Source organism: Hyla sarda, chromosome 2 (genome assembly GCF_029499605.1).
Source record: "Hyla sarda isolate aHylSar1 chromosome 2, aHylSar1.hap1, whole genome shotgun sequence".
NCBI classification, from domain to species: domain Eukaryota; kingdom Metazoa; phylum Chordata; class Amphibia; order Anura; family Hylidae; genus Hyla; species Hyla sarda.
Genome location: NC_079190.1, coordinates 389784034 through 389797071, shown reverse-complemented (window position 1 = coordinate 389797071; position 13038 = coordinate 389784034). Strand labels below are relative to the sequence as shown.

General features: G+C 42.2%; 1 protein-coding gene across 9 annotated transcripts in view; it reads right to left on the bottom strand.

Moving 5' to 3' along the window:
• Positions 1-13038, bottom strand: part of MAP7D2 (MAP7 domain containing 2) — a 156415-nt gene that overhangs the window by 101878 nt on the left and 41499 nt on the right. Inside the window, exon 1 of one of the 9 annotated variants that reach the window (XM_056558623.1) lies at positions 12769-12873. The exons of the other annotated variants lie outside the window; for them this stretch is intronic. The gene's annotated coding sequence lies outside the window, so the exon portion shown is untranslated. Of the gene's footprint in view, positions 1-12768; positions 12874-13038 lie in introns of those variants that run through there. 9 annotated transcript variants of the gene reach the window in all.

The following is a 13038-nucleotide window of genomic DNA, read 5'->3' as shown; positions in this document are numbered from 1 at the left end:
AAAAAGTGACACATTAACCCCTTCCATGTTAAGTTCAAATCACCCCCTTTTTCTATATAAAAACATGTAAACATAATAAAAATATACATATTTAGTATTGCTGGATGCGTAATTGTACGAACTCTTGAAATATCAAACATTATGTATCCCATACGGTAAATGACGTAAATGTAAAAAAAAAAAAAATACCAAACCACAGAATTGCAATTTATTATAATATCCCAGAAAAAAAAAAAAGTTAAAAAACGATAAAAATAAAAAAAGTCAGATCAATACCAAAATGGTATCGATACAAAAAACAGATTATGTCGCAAAAAATTAGCCCTCATACAGCATGGTATTTGAAAAAAAATAAAATGCGGTCAAAAAAATTACAAAAAAATTTGAAAGTTCTGAATTTTTTTTCATTAGTAAAACATGACAGAAACTATACAAATCTACTATTGCTGTAATCAGGCGACCTAAAGTATCAAAATAACATGTAGCTCAACCACAAGGTAAAAGGTGTAGAAAAGAAAACCACCAAATTTGCTAAATTATCTTTTACTATTTCAATTTCACTTCACCGAATATATATATATATATATATATATATATATATATATATATATATATATATATTAAAAAATTAATTTTTTTATTTTTTACTTCAGAGATAAGAAAAAGGCCCATCAAAACAAAAATGGTACTGATAAAAAATACAGACCATGGCGCAAAAAAGTTATAGGGGTTAGAAGGACATTTTTAAACATGCAAATTTTTGTACAAATGGTTTTATTTTGTTTGGCTTCTCTTAAAAGAAAAAAAAACAAGTTGCAAGAAAAAGTATGTGAACCCTTTGGAATTCTATAGATTTCTGCACAAATTGGGTCTAAAATGTGATCTGATCTTCATCTAAGTCACAACAATAGACAATCACACTAATAACACACAGAGAATTAAATGTTACAATGTTTTTATTGATCATACCATGTGAACATTCACAGTGCAGGTGGAAAAAGTATGTGAACCCCTAGACTAATGACATCTCCAAGAGCTAATTGGAGTGAGGCGTCATCGAACTGGAGGCCAATCAATGAGATAAGATTGGAGGTTTTGGTTACAGCTGCCCTGTCCTATATAAAACACCCACCAGTTCTTTGTTTGCTTTTCACAAGAAGCATTGCCTGGTGTAAGTGATGCCTCGGACAAAAGAGCTCTCAGAAGACCTATGATTAAAAATTGTTGACTTGCATGAAGCTGGAAAGGGTTATAAAAGTATCTCCAAAAGCCTTGCTGTTCATCAGTCCATGGTAAGACAAATGGTCTATAAATGGAGAAAGTTCAGCACTGCTGCTACTCTTAGGAGTGGCCATCCTGTAAAGATGACTGCAATAGCACACCGCAGACTGCACAAGGAGGTTAAGAAGAATCCTAGAGTGTCTGCTAAAAACTTACAAAAGTCTCTGGCATATACTAATATCCCTGTTAGCGAATCTACGATATATTAAACACTAAAATAAGAATGGATTTCATGAAAGGATACCACAAAGGAAGCCACTGCTGTCCAAAAAACTAAAAAAAAAAAAACATTGCTGCACGTTTACCGTTTGCACAAGAGCACCTGGAAGTTCCACAGCAGTACTGGCAAAATATTGTGTGGACAGACAAAACCAAAGTTGAGTTGTTTGGAAGAAGCATTATGTGTGGAGAAAAAGAGGCACAGCACACCAACATCAAAACCTCATCCCAACTGTGAAGCATGGTGGTGGGGGCATCATGGTTTGGGGCTGCTTAGCAATCCGTCCAGGCCCTGACGCAGCAATCATTGAAGGAAAAATGAATTCCCAACATTTTGCAGGAGAACTTAAGGCCATCTGTCCACCAGCTGAAGCTCAACCGAAGATGGGTGTTGCAACCGGACAACGACCCAAAGCATAGAAGTAAAGCAACAACAGAATGGCTTAAACAGAAGAAAATATGCCTTCTGGATTGGCCCAGTCAGATTGAGATGCTGTGGCATGACCTCAAGAAAGCAATTCACACCAGACATCACAAGAATATTGCTGAACTTTAACTGTTCTGTAAAGAGGAATGGTCAAGAATTACTCCTGACCATTGTACATGTCTGATCTGCAACTACAGGAAATGTTTGGTTGAAGTTATTGCTGCCAAAGATGGTTCAACCAGTTATTAAATTCAAGGGTTCACATATTTTTTCCACCTGCACTGTGAATGTTTACATGGTGTGTTCAATAAAAACATGGTAACTTTTAATTCTGTGTGTGTTATTAGTTTAAGCAGACTGTGATTGTCTATTGTTGTGACTTAGATGAAGATCAGATCACATGTTATGACCATACTTGTGCATAAATCCATTTAATTCCAATGGGTTCACATACTTTTTCTTGCAACTGTATATAAGTTGGGTATCATTTTATTCATATGGGCCTTCAGAATGAAGATAAGTGCTCTGTGTAGAATCGGAAGCCCCCAAAAGTTACAAAAAGGTATTTTTAAGTTTTGCCCAAAATATATATATATATATATATATTTTTTGTTTCACCATAGATTTTGAAGCCCTCATATGGGTCTGTAGGTGGAAAATTGAAAGAGTTATGATTTTTAGAAGGTGAGGTGGAAAATACAAATGAAAAAAGGGGTACATTGCTGCTCAGCAGTCACACCCCTCCCATAGACTTGCATTGAGGGGCTGGGGAATGACATCATGAGGGGGTGGGGCTATGACGTCACAAGCTCCTGGCGCCGGCTCCAGCATTCAGAATAATTTGTTCCAAACTCTGAGCAGCGGAGTACCCCTTTAAGGGGCAGGAGAAAAAAAAAAGAGAGTGTTCTATGTATAGCAGCAGTTTGGCCTCCCTGTCCCCTCAGCTCCGTCTGGCCTCCCTGTCCCCACAGCTCCGTCTGGCCTCCCTGTCCCCTCAGCGCCGTCTGGCCTCCCTGTCCCCTCAGCGCCGTCTGGCTGTACACAGCCTCCCTAGCAATAGTACACAGCCTCCCTAGCAATAGTACACAGCCTCCCTAGCAATAGTACACAGCCTCCCTAGCAATAGTACACAGCCTCCCTGGGTAAGCCTGCTTCTGGAAGAGGATGTGGATGTAGCTTCTGGGGGCGATTTTGGCCATAAGCAGGTAGAATTGCCTGACACAATATATGGCAAACATTCATAAGTTTGTTTAAGGAGCACTTCAGACACAGGGTAAATAAAAGCTCTATTGTAGATCAGTGATTTAAAACATCAAATTCCAAAAATAAAAAAGGTTAAGAAAAGAAATCTAAAAAAATATGGTATGGTAGGAGAGAATATGAAATAACCCCCTGCCATGTCTTCTATACTATTACTTCTGCCTATGGCAGAAAGAATCTTGCCTAGCACTTACATTTGCTGTAAAGCGCAGAGCAGACTTTATTTTTGCCTTATCAGCCATTGCGGGCTGCAGAGAAGGTGACTGCAGTGTTCTTAAATGAGATCACTGGAGAAAGTCAACATAGGTCGTCCAAAAGTTTAGGTTTAGAGATCTCTCTATGGCACCTTAATCTGTCAATTATTTTTGCATAGGGAACCAGCCACCAGAGCTTTGTTGTAAGGGAAAACATAGTTGGGGGTCATAGTCCGAACTCTTTACGTCAAAAATTTCAAGTTTTGCCCCAAAATTTGGGTGCAAAAAAAGTTTCCATTAGATATTCAAAGTGTTTTACTTGAATGATCCAAGGTTTACACCAGCTTTGGGAAAGTGGGTGGGTTGTGTAAATTTCATGTTTTACATTATATTTTGAAAGGGGTCCGTTTTCCATCAAAAATTTCACACCACCTCTTTGCTAGTGTAAAAATCACAGAAATTGTTTTTTTTTGTTTTGTATATTCATACAGTTATCGCTTGCCTGGTCAAAAAATAAATTTAAAAAAAAAGAAGATTTGTCAATTTTGGCAAAAAAAAAATTAAATAATTAAGTGGCACGAAAACGAACTCACGTAATTTCAAAAGCAGCACAAGAGACCTTTGAAAATGTGAGGAAAAAAAAAAAGTGGTATTAATGTCGCGGTAACAGATATTACAATAGTTTTTGAATATCTCCCCCAATGTTCTTACTTGACTGGTCAGTAGCATTGCTGCAAAGCATGCCAGAAATTCCTTTTGCATGGGTTTCTATTCTGTGTGAGCTATACACTGATGCAAAGGGTGTCCCCTGCCACTTCTGCTGCCATCACCATGGCCTATAACTGCCTCACGTGGTCACACAAGGTGGATTTGTGTGGAAACAATCATCAGTATGGGGCCCTCAAGCTTATGGTCACCAAGTGTGTGCTAAACCTTAAAGAAATGCACCTACACGTGTATTATCTGTATCTAGCATTTGATATGAGCAAAAGCAGTGATCATAGGTAGAGATGAGCGAACTTACAGTAAATTTGATTCGTCACGAACTTCTCGGCTCGGCAGTTGATGACTTATCCTGCGTAAATTAGTTCAGCCTTCAGGTGCTCCGGTGGGCTGGAAAAGGTGGATACATTCCTAGGAAAGAGTCTCCTAGGACTGTATCCACCTTTTCCAGCCCATCGGAGCACATGAAAGCTGAACTAATTTATGCAGAAAAAGCCATCAACTGCCGAGCCGAGAAGTTCGTGACGAATCGAATTTACTGTAAGTTTGCTCATCTCTAATCATAGGGGCAGACATTTTTCTGTACTTCCTAGACCAGTGGTCTTCAACCTGCAGACCTCAAGATGTTGCAAAACTACAACTCCCAGCATGCCCGGACAGCCGTTGGCTGTCCGGGCATGCTGGGAGTTGTAGTTTTGCAACATCTGGAGGTCCGCAGGTTGAAGACCACTGGGTTGGCTGTCCGCGCATGCTGGGAGTTGTAGTTTTGCAACATCTGGAGGTCCGCAGGTTGAAGACCACTGGGTTGGCTGTCCGCGCATGCTGGGAGTTGTAGTTTTGCAACATCTGGAGGTCCCCATGACTTGTGTGAGCAGCAAGAGACGACAACCGCTTAGTACTCCCCATTATTGCATCCAGAGCTGTTGTACCTTATTTTATCCACAAAGAATTACCAGGAGTCTTGGTGCTGTAGATATTGCAATATACAGCCCCCTTAAAGGGGTATTTGGGTGGAATTTGATTATTATTATTATTATTTTTTATTTTTTTATTTTTTTTTTTTAAATCAACTGATGCCAAAAAGTTAAACAGGTTTGTAAATGACTTCCTTACTATTAAAAATCTTATTCTTTCCAGTAATTATCAGCTGTTGTATACTACAGAGCAAGTGGAGTTGCTCTTTTTCTGTCTGACCACAGTGCTTTCTGTTGACACCTCTGTCATGTCAGGGACTTTCCAGAGTAGGAGCAAATCCCCATAGCATGGGCCTATCCTGCTCTGGACAGTTCCTGACATGGACAGAGGTGTCAGCAGAGAGCACTGTGGTCAGACAGAAAAGAAACTCAAAAAGAAAAGAACTTCCTGTGGAGCATACAGCAGCTAAGTACTGGAAGGATTACGATTTTTAAATAGAAGTAATTTACAAATCTGTTTAACATTCTGGCCCCAGTTGATTTAAAAAAATAAATAAATAAAGTTTTTCACCGGAGTACCCCTTTAAGTGTGGAACAACTCTATAAAAAGAAAATGCCCAACAAGTTAAATATTATGCTGAGGACACCCGAGGAGGTCACTGTGCCCTTCAGGCATTGTCAAGAAAAGGACAAACACATTTTCCTTGACTATATGCATATAAATCATCGTGCTTCGTGTACATGAAATACATACTCTGGATTACTAATGTATGGATTTAGTGCCAAAGTAGGAAAAAAAGATTATTCTTTAGCATTCCAGCTTCAAACACCAGTAGGGTTACAGGTGCCTGCTATGTGTTGTTTTGCATTTTATTTTTTAGCAAAAATTGCCACATAACCAGAAAAAAAAGTGATTAAAAGGTTAAGCTCAGAGCCTTTTTATACATAGTTTACAAGTCCATTAAGTTTACCCTAAAACCCTACTGTGTTCATTCAGAAGAAGGCACAGTTGTCTTACAGCAAGGGGAAAGATTCCTTTCCAGACTCCAATGTGGCAATAAAAAAATAATAACCTTGAACAATGTTCTTTCCCCATGAATATAGTATTCATAAACCTGTAATATTTATTTATTTATATATATAAATATATATATATATATATATATATATATATATATATATATATATTATATATAAATAAATAAATAGATACATTCAGACCCCCATGAACTTGTTTATTGAGACATCACAACATCATGTGACAGAGTTCCATAATCTCACTGCTCTTACAGTAAATCTCCGTCTGTGATGATGGTGAAATCTTCTTTCCCCTAGACGTAGAGGATGCCCCCATGTCATGGTTACCGGCTAGAGATGAGCGAAGTCACAGTGATTCGATTCATCACGAACTTCTCGCCTTAGTGGTTGCTGACTTTAGCCTGCATGAATTAGTTCAGCTTTCAGGTGCTCTGGTGGGCTGGAAAAGGTGGATACAGTCCTAGGAGAGAGAGTCCTGAAAGCTGACCTAATTTATGCAGGCTAAAGTCAGCAACTGCCGAGCCGAGAAGTTAGTGATTCGATTCGTCACAAACTTCGCTCATCTCTATTACCGGCCTAGGTATAAAAAGATCACTAGGAAGATCTCTGTACTGTCCATTTATATATTGGGGAGAAAAGATGCCTTAGGGGGTGACTGATACCCAAGGTACAAACTAAATAACCCCAAGCTTGATATCCTGTCTTGGTCCTGTAATCCTCCCATACCATCAATTATCTTTGTCGCCCTCCTCTGCACCCTCTCCAGTTCAGCCATGTCCTTTTTATATACAGGTGCCCAAAACTGGACAATACTCCCTGTGTGGTCTGACCAGTGATTTATACAGAGGCAGAAGGGGAGATTCATCAAAACCTGTCCAGAGGAACAGTTGCAGAGTTGCCCATAGCAACCAAAGAGATAAATGCTTTCATTTTTCAGAGGCCTTTTCAAAAAAATGAAAGCAGCAATCTGATTGGTTGTTATTGGCAACTCAGCAACTTTTCCTCTGAACAGGTTTTGGTAAATCTCCCCGTGTTCCTATCACAATTCTCTACGCCTCTCTTGATACATCCCATGACAAGGTTTGGAAGCCACAACTCCCTACTAAAGTTGAGCTTACTGTTCACCAGTTCCCCCAAGTCCCTAAATTTCAGGAAACAGTTATAACATCAGTTCCCTAATACAAATGTAATTGCCACCAATCAGTAAGGCATTCTTTAGGAATCCAAGATTTTACCTACATCGCAAGTTTCTTTGTGCTTTTCTACATAGGAAAAGCCCATGATGCCATCCCTGAGAATCCTCCTCAGGAAAACTCACATATTGGCCCTCATTTACTAACAGGATCCCGACACTTTTTGTCAGGTTTTGCGCCAGAATTCTGTCTGTGCCAGAATTTGTGCCAGAATCTGGTGCACAACCCGACAAAATAAAAATCACTCAGAGTGAAAAAAAAAAAACAAAAGGGGCGTTTTTCCCGACAAAAGGGGCGTTTTTCCCGACCCGGTGAGTTTTGCTTCACAGAAAACCGACAGCTCAGAGCTGTCGGTAAATTCCTCAAAACGGAGTGAATCCTGCTACCCCCAGCATGGAACAGGGTCTGTTCCATGTTGGTGGTAGTAGAGGGGCTGAGGGATTGATCGCACCGGGTCTCACTTCTGAGACCGATCCGATCAGATGTTATTAAGCAGGGGAGGGGCGGCATGTTCCGATCCCCTGCAATGTACAGTAAACTTTCATTTTTAAATTCCCCACCGAGGAGCCAATCAGGGCTTCTGTCAGGGTTTTAATATAGAAGCGCTGTGGTGGGCAAAGATGTATAGAATCGCTGGGGGGGTATATATCTGGCCCCTCCAGCGTCTCTATATATCTTTCCCCCTGCTGCGCTATATCAAACTTCGTGCCCGTTGCGCTTGAATAAATGTACTGCCCCCCCAGCGCATATTATATATCGATACTGACCCCCGCTGCGCATATTAATATTCATATTTTCTCCCTCTCCTGGCTACCAATGAATGAAAACTCTATTAGCGGTGGAGCGGAAGGCTGCTGCCCGCTCACGCTGCTAAGAGTTTGTCATTCATAGCGGGCAGCAGCTGCATAGCATGCTGTGGGGGTCAGACATATGGATACATGTCTGACCCTCACATCATACATATACAAATGCCGGCTCACCGCTATGAATGACAAGTAAGCTATTCGGAGCAGCAGCGCGAGCCTCCCTGCACAGCTTTACTTTTCATTCATAGCGGTGAGCCGGCATTTGTATATGTATGATGTAAGGGTCAGACATGTATCCATATGTCTGACCCCCACAGCATGATATGCAGCTGCTGCCCGCTATGAATGACAAACTCTTAGCAGCCTAAGCGGGCAGCAGCCTTCCGCTCCGCCGCTAATAAAGTTTTCATTCATTGGCAGCCAGGGGAGGGAGAGCATGAGTATTAACATGCGCAGCTGGGGGGTGTCAGTGTGTATGTGTGTATATATATATATATATATATATATATATATATATATATATGCGCAGCGGGGGTCAGTATATGCGCAGCGGTGGTCAGTATCGATATATAATAGCGCTGGGGGGGGCAGTACATTTATTCAAGCGCAGCGGGCACCAAGTTTGATATAGCGCAGGAGGGGGAAAGATATATAGAGACGCTGGAGGGGCCAGATATATACCCCCCCAGCGATTCTATAAATTTTTGCCCACCACAGCGCTTCTATATTAAAACCCTGACAGAAGCCCTGATTGGCTCCTCGGTGGGGAATTTAAAAATGAAAGTTTACTGTACATTGCAGGAGATCGGAACATGCCGCCCGCTCCCCTGCTTAACAACATCTGATCGGATTGGTTCTCAGAAGTGAGAACTGGTGAGATCAATCCCTCAGCCCCTCTACTACTACCCCCAACATGGAACAGACCCTGTTCCATGATGGGGGTAGTAGTAGTACAAGCACTAATCTAGTCAGAATTTGCAGAGACTTTTCTGTCGCACAGAATATATATTGTGCGACAGAAAAAAAACCTGCGAAAGAAAGGAAAATTGGGCGACAGATTAATAAATAGCATCAGAAAAAAAAGGAGTAAAAGGACTTGCAAAAACACAAACCGACACTCCACTCTTAGTAAATGAGGGCCATTATGTTAAAAAGGTGGGAGTTTGACATGTCTATACAGTGGTCCCTCAACATATGATGGTAATTCGTTCCAAACGACCCATCGTTTGTCGAATCCATCGTATGTTGAGCAATGTAAAGTATAGGAAGTTATACTCACCTGTCCCCGCCGCTCCGGACTGCGTCCTCACCACTCCCGATGCTGTCCCAGGGGCACCCGATGCTGTCCCGCTGCTCCGGCGTCTTCTTCGGGATCCTCCGGCTTCTTCCGCATCTTCTCCGGTGTCCGGGCCTCGCTTTCTGGTGACGTTATTACGTTGCAGGGATGGCGTGCACAGTGACGTAATAACGACGCCGGAAAGCAAGGCCCGGACCCCGGAGAAGATGCAGAAGACACCGGAGGATCGCGAAGTGGACCTGGAGCAGCGGGGATAGGTAAGTGAACCTGTCCGGGATGCTTAAACTGCTATCCGACAGCAGCTTAAGCATTGTGCGCTGTCGGATAGCAGTTAATGCGATGGCTCCGACATATAAAAGCATCGTATGTCGATGCTGAGAGGCCATCGTATGTCGATTTTATCATATGTCGGGGCCATCGCATGTCGGGGGGTTACTGTATTTTATTCTATTTAAGTGCTTTTCACGGTCTCCTGGTCCCCATGTCACCACTGCTTCCTGGTTCCTCTGACAAGTTTTGTCAGCAGAAACTACCTGTTTATCCAATCATTGGCCATAGTGGCTACCTGCCTCAGTCATTGACTGGCTGAACGGGCAGGGCATTCTTTAATGTGGGGCAAAAGTGGCAGCTGCCCTGGGCCCTGTCATTCCTGGGGGCCCAACGCAGCAAGCCCTTTAGCCCCACACTAAAGCAGCTAGCCACTGCCGCCGGTCCAGGCAGGGCCGGCCCTTCGGCTCACTGTTCTAAAGCGACGCCGCAGGCTTTAAACACAGTTTCCAGCTGCCGCAGGAAAGAAACCACAGACCATCGGAATGGTGCCTAGAGTGTAACTTATTTTTATGACAGCCTGAGGCCATGCAAACAATATATATTTCACTGGAAACTATTCTTCCCTACTGTCCTGTATGCATGCCCTTATAGCCCAAATTCTAATTCCTGGGAGATCCCAATTCAGATAATCACTTGAACCCGCCTTATTTAGCTGACATTAATCTAATATAGTAACATGCAAAGATAAAGTTCAGCTCATCACTTTTAGCCCAAAGCATCACGGACCGGAATGGACCAGTTCCACGTAAGAAATAAGTAAGGCTGTGAACTAGCAGCCGAAACACGCCAAAATTCCCTGTATCTGTAAATTATGAGGATACTTTATTCAAAACGTACAGAGAGACTGTGCTGGACCTTCTCCTTTATGCCATAATTTATTTAATATGTATGGCTACTTTTACTTTAGATGTTCGCGAAAGGAGAGTTAGAACACATAGAGGACCTGTTTTGGCAACTGTAACATTTCTTTAGGAAAGGTCTAAAAGAAAATTCAGCAAAAGGAAAGCCCGCTCACCTCACTCCTCCACACGGCACAAACTCCAATGGCAATAAAACAGAGAAAGGTAGAACATTGTTTACCATTCCTAGAAAGTTCTGTGCTATTCACTGAATATTTTCTGACCAACATACACTTACGTGAGCTATCTATACCTTAATGTTGTACAGGACAATAATACAGTCATGTGAATGAGGCCTAAGGAGTAAACTCTAGGAAGTCCCCCATGTTGATACCAAAAGTCAGATGCAGCATGAAATCTGAATTCCATGGCGGAAAACATTTTACCTCTGTTTACTTTCTGTAGTGAAGAACAGAAGAAAATACTATGCCAAGAACAATGTAATGATCCCAGCTATGTATACGATGTCGTCTTGATCTCCTCTCCAGACAGCAGCTGCTCAGGCACTAACAGGTCTGTACTCGTGCTCCGCTGCAGTGGCACAAAATCAAACACTGAGTTTTTACTAAAAACGTATCATCATTTCTCCATACTCCCTTGTGGACGTCATCGAAAACTAGCTACATAATGTTACATGTAAACAGACATCAGCATTAGGCTACAATCACACTACCATTGCGCCCCGTCAAGAACAGCCATCAAATTATTTTAAAAAATATTTTTTTTAGTGTGACGGCCATCATTTTGACGGGCAACATCAGGGCCCAAAGGACCCATTATAGTCAATGGGGTCCGTCGGGCGCCGCTGTTTTTCAGCAGGAGAAAGAGACAGCGCTAGCTGTATTTTTCTCCTGCTACCCCCCCCCCCCCCCCCCTTCACAAATGTAGTGTGAAAGGGGCCTTAGAGGTCTCTGCATTTTTCTAACTATTTCAGGAGCCGGACAATGAAATATAGCAATATACAGCATACTCTCTTGAGTTAGTGACCAATCCCAGTGCCCCCGTAGTGGTAGTGTCCATCTAGAGCACCCCATGAAGACAGTATCCTGCCAAAGACCACAATACCCAGCTAGAGCACCTCCTACAGGCAGAGAAGCTCCGTAAAAGAACAGGAACCAGAGGAGCTTTTTCCTTAGGCAGTATCCAGTTGAAGTACCCCCTACAGCAGTGATTCCCTAACAGTGTAACTCCAGCTGTTGAAAAACTACAACCCCCATCATGCTTTAACAGTCTGCAGTTTTGCAACAGATGGAGGCACACAGGTTGGGAGACAATGCTCTATAGGCATTACTCAGCCAAAAGGAGCCTACACACATACACTAACCAACCAAAGTGCCTGCCACAACCGGCAATCAGCTAGAGCGCCTCTCACAGGCAGTGTCCAGTCAGAGCACCCCCTCTACAGAAACACCCAGCCAGAGCTCCCTCGAAAGGCAGTGCCCCTCCACAGCAACCCTTACAATTGTTGACCAGCCAGAGCTTCCTAAAAAGGAAGACCAACCAAAAAGATGAAAGACCAGCATGTTTGTTTATGTAGCCACCTGAACATATAGGAAAGCAATTTGGAGTATTCCCTGTACAACTCATGTACCCTGGTCTGCATGCAAAAACACCACCATCCTGTATATCAGTGTTTCCTAACCAGGATGCCTCTAGCTGTTGCAAAACTACAAATCCCAGCATGCCCGGACAGCCAAAGGCTGTCCGGGCATGCTGGTAGTTGTAGTTTTGCAACAGCTGGAGGCATCCTGGTTGGGAATCAGTGCTGTATAGAGTAGTCCGGGGGACACAGGAAGTCTTATACTGCTCCCTATATACACACACACACACACACACACACACACACACACACACACACACACACACACATACATACATTAGATAGAGATAGAGAGAGCGCAGTATAAGACATCCTGTGTCCATCTTTTTTTTTAATATATATTCATTTTCCACCCGAGAAATAATAGAAAATAGAATTTCCCAATAACAAATATCAAAAAAATGGGACGAGCCTTGTATAAAACATTCAAAACAGACAATACAATATGGAAAAGCAGCGCACAGAGGCTGTGTTATCCATCTGAACACTATACATTGCTGCCTTCATGCACAGGTATTGTGAATATGACGGCACGCAGTATACATTCATGCAAAATATGTATATATAGCTATATGCTGAATGCTCACCTTCCAGGCTGAGGTTTCCTACCTCCGGCACAAAAGGAATTTGAAAGTGTAGATAAAAATAAGGAAGGCTTAACAATCCTGCTCTCCTCTGCTATTGGCGCTGCATGCCCTAACCCATCTTCTCCTGTAACCTTGGAAACCAATTGAGCAAATGCTAACCTCATTCAAACATGTCTGCTGCCTGCCAGTCTGTTAAAGGGAACGTATACGTAAGTCTTATCCTGTTTACAGCCCAACATACCGGCACGCTGATTCTTTATTCAATCTGCA